The sequence below is a fragment of the Staurois parvus genome, unplaced genomic scaffold (genome assembly GCF_062004578.1).
Source record: "Staurois parvus isolate SC_StPar_1 unplaced genomic scaffold, SC_StPar_1.0 ptg000071l, whole genome shotgun sequence".
Lineage (NCBI taxonomy): Eukaryota > Metazoa > Chordata > Amphibia > Anura > Ranidae > Staurois > Staurois parvus.
This window is the reverse complement of record NW_028317867.1, coordinates 3,017,867-3,025,918: the sequence shown is the minus strand read 5'-3', so window position 1 is coordinate 3,025,918 and position 8,052 is coordinate 3,017,867.

Here is an 8,052-nt window from a genome sequence, read left to right as displayed (position 1 = left end):
CTTTTGCACATCACTGGATCGAGATGGGGATCAGGTAAGTATAAGGGGCACTGCTGCACACTGGTTTTTACAACCATTGTAAGTTGTTTATATATTCACTAACTTCTTTCAAGTTTTTCAACTTCTAATTTTCAATTGTAAGTGTTTCTCTATTCAGTATTGCCCAGCCAGATAACTGTGTGGTGAGAGGTGTTGGGAACAGTCCCTTCTTTGCAGATTGTAATGTATTTTTTACCTCCTCTGTGACCAGTCTTTTTCCCCTACTTGGGGATTTTAAATAGAGCACTGACTGCACAATCTTGATACCAGACACCTGGAGAAAGTGTTTGTATACCAAATGAAAATGGTCGCTGGCCATGAAATGGCCGGTTTATGATTCTATCTTTACTACTATCAAAAAGGTGTTTCCAGATGGAAATGTTCTGCAGTATTTCTTTGATGAAAAACATGTTTGTAGTTTAGTGGTGAACTGGTGGCGAACCCCCCTATTGAAGTTCCAAGGAGGATCCCGTTTAACATTACGCATTGACTACTAGGGCTATGGCACTTCCTTTACTACACAAACAGTAATCCCTATAGTTGCAAGAATCTTTATGACCTGAAAAACCTGTATCTCAGCCTATGCTATGTTGGTTTCACCTTTGGTCATCATGGGACAATCATCTGCCAAGAGTCTGAAGACCAATTTAAAAGTAATGGAAGATAACTTTGGTTGCAAGGGAATTGCATAAAGCTTAATCAAAATTCAAGTGACTTTTTGACTTCTGGGAAGAAAACTTCCTTAGTTCCGCTTGCTTTATGCCTAAATAAACAACAACATTATAAAACAACAAAAGGAAGGTTCTATGTTATTTGCATTAAGACTAAACATCTCTTGAAGCTTGTTGTAAAGAAGTATCCTAGAGGGGGCTGTAGATGACACTTGATATAGTGATTATTTGGAAGAAGACTCTCAGTTCTAAGATCATGAAAATTTTTACTGGCTACCACGGCTAAAATGACTACCGCTGCAAACACCTCTCAGTAACAGCTCCGCTTCATTAACCAGGATCACTTGTTACTTCTGTTTATAAGCTAGGAAGATTGATCCCATGGGCAAAGCAATGATACTACAAAACATTAATGTCTCGTTTGTAAAAATTTAGTGACTAATTTCCCACCTTGTTTATTACATTTCTAGCAAGGCATATTTAAGATTTTTCTAGGACTACATACAGTACATGTAAAACTACAATAATATTACATTTTCATAACAAATTATTAGTTTGGATGCAAGAGTGTCCTTATTCTGACAAAATGTATCAGTGCATCAAAACAAAAGATATGCAAACTTACAACTTTTTTTTGTTAAAGTAGCCACAGAGTAGAAAAGCCTATCCCCTGTGAACATACTTTTTTCCCTATTATCTATTTCTTTTTAAATATTTATTTATTTACTGTGTTTTCACACGGTATTATGGCAGTTTAGCCACAAACAAAAACATGTGTGGAGGAGATCAGTAAATCAGAATTGACACTTTTCTGGTGCTACAGCCCTTTAAAATGCCCTGCGCCAGAAAAAACCCTGCCATAACTTTACTGACGTGTGGCAGATTCAGGTTTTCCAAAGTGGCGCTACTAATGCACCAAATTAAAAAATAATTATGACCAGTTTGTAGGTAATGAAACTGGAGGTAATTATGATTTACTCTAATGCCCTGTACACACTATAAGAAAATCATCCGAAAATTTTTGTACACAGACGGATCGTCTGATAATCAGATCATTAGTACAGAGCTTTCAAAAGCTGAACACAACACATGCAACAATATCCGAAGTGACAAGTGTGAAAATTTTTCTTGTACGATACCAGATTGTACGATTTTCATTTAATTAGTACAGTACTTACCGAAAATACAAACACATGACATCACTTTCGAAATTCTTTTCTTTCGTACAAGAATTTTCGTATCTTTAGTAACCTTTTCACTAGCAGGTGAAAAAAAACGGGTGATCGTTTGTCCGATATTCTCAAGGTGTGTATGGGGCTTAAGTTGGAATACAGAATTCAGAGCTGGAATACAAAGACAGGCAGAGTGCCTGTCTCTGTACCCAGTGTAGCAGAGCAGTATATTTGCCAGAGCTATTCCTTCCCCGTCACAGGGTATAAAGGACACTGTAGGCTTCACAGCCTCCTAGACACCAGTAACAATGTATTGGACAGAGCCTGAGGGGAAGTTGAAAGACTAGTTCACCATCAGGTCCATTCACTCTTTGTAATTGACATCAAGCAGTAGACAAATTATATAGCCCATAGCCCATAGCAGGCTTTCTATTAGCTAAGAATCTTCGCACTGCCTGCTGTCAATCACAGTGGAAGTACACCTTAAGGGAGAATTAGTGTATGTGAATCTCCATCAGGATTTGGAAATGGGCAAGGATGATTGGATGATGGTAATCAGTAGAGTTTTTCAACATTCACTAAGCTCTAGGGAAAATTAGTGAAACTGCACGTCCAAAGTACACAGTCTATTTGCCTTTAGTAAGTCCACCCCATTGGATCTGTGCTTTGAAGAACACAGGATAGAGATTTAAAGCAATACTAAAGGTTTTTCTGTTTTGTTTTGTAAAATAGTGGTTTTGCACAGAGCAGCCTGGATCCTTCTCTTCTTGGGTCCCCTGCTGGCTCTCCTGGCTCCTCCTTTCTGTTGGGTGTCCCCATAGCAAGCTGCTTGCTATAGGGGCACTAACTGCTTTATGTGTCCATTCACACACAGAGCTGTGGCTTGGCCCTGCCCCCCCCTCCTCATTGACTGACTGGCTGTGATTGACAGCAGTGGGAGCCAATGGCTCCCACTTGCTGTCTCAGCCTATGAGGAGGCAGAGACTCGAGACAGCCGAGGCTGTCGTGCACATTGTTGGATTGCGATGGGGCTCAGGTAAGTATTGAGGGGGCTGGGTGTCAGGGAGCGAGGAGCCAGACACACAAGGAGGTGCAATTAAAGGTAGGTTTATTTACACAGAAAAAAGGCAAGAGTCTATGCAAGTCTGACAGCAACAGTGGATGACTTGGTAGTACAGAAGTTCTCTTGCCGAGGTCGTCTTCCAGGATAATCAAGTCGAGAACCAGGGGGAATCGTAGCCAAAGCCGGGGTCAGAAGCCAGGAAGAGTGGTCGCTAGAGCCGGGGTCAGAAGCCAGGAAGAATGGTTGCCAGAGCCGGGGTCAGAAGCCAGGAAGAATGGTCGCCAGAGCCGGGGTCAGAAGCCAGGAGGAGTCTTAGCCAAAGCCGAGTCGGCATCCAGGAGAGCAGAGAGTTAACTAAACAGGAGCTTGCTGCTGTGCAACAGACAGGACACGAATGCAATGGACAGCTGCAAACAGCAGACTTAAATGTGATAAGCCGCCACCTCCTGGGAGGAGCCACAGAGGGCTGAAAGCATAAAGGATCCCACAATGCTTTGCAGACCTAAGATGGATGCCAGCACATGGAGCAGCACAAGCCCTGAGGAAAGGTAGGACCTTGATAGTGGGGGCACTGCTGTACACAGAAGGTTTTTTACCTTCATGCATAGAATGCATGAAGGTAAAAAACCTTGGACCTTTACAACCACTTTAACTGCATGTACGGTACCCCAATATAAAGAACTTTTCTGAGCCCATCAGCAACTTTGTAACCCTTGGTTTAGCCCAAACCTTATTTGTGGTTCTGGACACAAGTGTGGAATCCCTGTTGGATTTTACTGTTATCTAGGGCTCCATTAGAGGAATTATCCTTTAGTTACCCCAATGGTAACAATGGTTACAGATTAGGAATTGTGGGATATTACATACACAAAAAAATGGTTTTAGGGTAAGACTAGAACTGCTATCAGATTTTGATGGCTATTTGTGCAGATCTTCCCTTACTTTCTATATAAACCATTGTCCCAAAACTAAAAAAAAATTTGGTGCTCAACAACTGCTTGTAAAAATCTTCTCCATGGGGCCCACATATGCCCTTTGCAATGGCAATTTAACCATATGGAGAATTTGGACTCAAAGTATGAACTATCCCTAGAACTGAATGGCCATGGCAGAGCACAGCCCAGAGAGAAAAGAATTTGACAAGATCTGTCCACCCAACTTCTTTTTGGGTTTTATACAATGATTTCACCAGATTAGTGAGAGATGTAGTAACCTTCAGTTATGTTAATTTTTAATATTGTATTTGTTGAGTTGAGATATATCCCTATATCCCACAATTGTAATTGGCAGGGTTCCTTCCTTATTGGAATTCCTGAGAGATAAGAAGGAAGTCTAGAAAAACAGCAAAACTCACAGCTTTATTGTTAAAGGTTGCAATCTAGTGTGTAATGGAGTTCAGAGCAAGGAAAATATTCCTGAAAAGGTGTTATTTGTGTTACTTTAAGGGTTATCTTACTGGAGAAAAACAAGCTTGGCATAAAGCCACTTAATGTAATGTTTATTCTTCAAAGTGTCAGGGCAGGGTCTGCGTCACCCATGAAATCCCAATTTCATGGACATTAACTCAGAGTAATAGAAGTCATGTTATCAGGAAAGCGGAAGTTAAAGGAATGCAAAGCTTTGCAGCATTTCTATTAATATGCGTAAATAGCCAATAAAAAAATCACTATCAGAAAAAGAAAGAGTATCACTTGTGTGGCACTGATCACTAGGAAATCACAAGAATATTTTGAATAAATATCGTAGACTATAAACAGAGAGGTCATTTTATGTGATGATGCTCTTGGTCAAAAACTGTGTTGTCTCTTATCTCTTAAAGCATATATTATTGGTCAGCATATACAACCAAATACTCATTTCCACATTTCATTTCAAATATTTCTAGCCTACTCCTTTTAATCTGAAGTTTGTAGACCTACTTTGTTAAGATCCCAACACATTTATTTTCTGGAACACTATGACATGTATTCCCTATGCCCTTTTTCACACATTTCACAGAGCTTGCCTTCTTAAAGCGGAGTTCCAGCTGGGAAAAAAAAACTCAGCAGCTACAAAAACTGTAGCTGCTGAGTTTTAAAATACAGCCACTGACCTGTCCCTTGGTCCAATGGTGTCCTCACCACCGCTGGTTTCACCCGCTGTCTTCTCTCCCTGGCGCTGGCATCTTTAGTGTGGGCACCCAGCTGTGACAGCTTGCGGCTTCACAGACGGGTACCCACTGCGCATGCACAAGAAGCGCTGCACTTTGTGAATGGCCCCGTAGTCTTCTGGGACCTGTCATGTGTCCCAGAAGATTATGGAGGGGAGGGAGGACAACTTCCGCTTCCGATCGCCTAGGCGATCGAAACGGAAGTGGGAGCGGGTACCCGTTCCCCAAAGGTGTCAATCCTTAATGGGGAGCGGGGGACAATGCATTAAAGCGGCACTTCCCCTTTTAGGTGGAATTCCGCTTTAAGCATAACTACACTACATCTGTGCACCACAAACTAAAAGTTCTGTTTAATTCACTTTTCATATTCAAGAAAAACTCACTCACTCATCCATCCATGTCTCAGTGCTTTATTTTGCTGAGAACTCACTTTGAAAAACACCCCCTAGCATTTATGACTGTGGCCATGTTGAGTAAGGGCTGTTGCTTCCTGGAATCCATCTGCCCTTAATTCAGGCATGCAGGCAGGAGGGTGTGCTTACCTGAGACAACCCCTCCTCTCCTCCAGAAGAATACCGGGATGTATGACATAGTTTGCCTAGGCCTGGAAACCATGAAGTAACTGAAGAAATGCAAAAAACTGTTTAAATCAAGTAAATATATACTTTCCTACCTGTTTACTAGTGCTAGCAGCATGTGAGTGAAGTTCCACTTTAAATACAAAGGTTCTGAGGCGGAGAGGTTCAGGAGGCGGAGTCAGTAGAGCAATCACTGCTCACAGGTAGCATAGTACCATGGAATATGTAGTCCTTGGAAATTGAAAGTAAACAGGACTACAGGAGAAGCTGCAAAGCATGCAGGGAATCCAGGAAGTTCTGAAAAGAGATGGCGCAGGGGTGGACTGACCATTTGGAAACTAAAGGGCCCGGGGTTAGTAGGGGGCCCCATGAGATGCCCCTGGTACCTTTTTCATAGGCTTTTTTGAGTTTTGGCAAGGACACAGGGGCCCCATGATCCCCTATTGCCCAGGGTCCCCATGAGTTGTCAGTCTGCCCCTGGCCGGGAGACAGGCAGAAAGGGAATTTTTCAAGTAAGCTTATATTAGATTGTCAAAAATGATTTTTGTTTGTACTGTTATTACAATGCTGATGTTATAAAACTGTGCATGTGAGGGCTTACCACAATACAACAATCTGTATGCCATAAGGCTGACTCTTGCACTATATAGCTCTTAGGTGATCTGATGTAATTCAACACACAATAGCATCTGACTGCGTAATGTCCTTTAGATGTAACAACAACAATGTAGCGCAAGGGCCTTCTTGCTTGGATATAAAATGATTGGATAGTAGTTTAGACTGATCTTCAAAGTACCTACAGTAGGTTTGGTCAATCTACAGGAGATTTTCCAGCGATCCTTACATGCATGGGGAGCTGAGGGAGATTGTACAATTAGCTTGTAATGCATATGATCAGCCTAGCAGGCATGCCTTGCCTTACCTTCCAGCAGTGTTTTAGTTCAATCTGTTTATTAAGTTTTACAAACAATACCAAAAACAGAATGCTCCTTAACCTCTTAAAAATAACCTAGAGGCAAGTAATTGCACCTATATCCAATAACAGAAGCACACTGAGATAAAGTGACTTAGTGGTATGAGAATGTGTCAGTTTCATGTAAAATAATTACATAAGCATCATAAATCAGTATATTAATATGCATAAAACTCCAGTGATAAGGTGCTTACATCCAAATGGAGTGATAAAAGTGATAACTGTGTCACTCAGTGGTGACCAATAATGTGCAAAGTGCCAGACGTAATGACCAAAATGATAGTTTACAATTAGGGTGCATGGAAGATCATAAAGATCTTCAAAATCCAGTGCTCGTATCTGGTTGTCTTTATTAAACCAGCCCCTATGTCTCCATTGAGCATTGATGTCTGTATAAAGGGCCAGGTAGGGAACAAGTACAATTTAGGATCTGGGAAAATTTTAAGCAATTACATATCGGTTGGGATTATATTCTGTGGCTGGACTTTGCCTCATTGTCTGAGATGGTGCAGACACCCTAAACTATGACCCATATGGCATTATACCCACATTTGTCCTTGCTAGACCAGGTATGGTATATGCATAGTTACAGCACATTGGTCCAAGTTGGAATGTAACTTTGTATTGAATATCCATACCTAGAATTCTTTAAATATTTTAGCCCTAATAAGCATCAATTGCTTCCTTAGTCACCGGTCAAGCCACTGTGATTTAACGTTGTGCGATTTCAGGTGCAATTTATGAAGACTTTATTAGGACTTGTGAAGATTTTCAACAATTTCTTGCGATTTGCTTTGCGATTTCCATTATATTCTATGTATGTGAAATTGCAAAAAAAAAACAGAAAATGTAATGCAAGAACTACTTTAGAAATTGCACTGCAGTATATCTCACATATTAAGACACTGACATTCACATTCATTAGATGCAATTTCAGGTGCAAAAAAAATAAAAAAAAAATCTTCTCCCTGCAAGTTAAGTGCATAATGTGCTAGTATGCATTGCATTCTAGTACATTATGAAAGACAAACCTGAAAGCAAAGCCCTCCAGCACAGCGCTGTAATGGTCTCCCATCTTTACCCAGTCTTCCTTCCGGGTTTGCGAGCTGCAGCCATCTGATTGGCTGATCTGCAATGTCGTCACTCCAGCACATGTGCAAAGTGAGTTTTGGACACGGCACAGCTCTCTTAATGGACAGCACGCCGTCCATTGAGAGTGCAGCGCGCATGCACTGGTGACTTCACCAGTGCATCTACAGTAAATATATCATTTAGATATATAAATATATATATCTAATATATATAAATATATATAACCACTAAACAGCTCATCCACTCCCTCATCATATCACGACTCGACTACTGCAACTCCCTCCTCACTGGCTTGCCTCGCCGCTGGCTATCCCC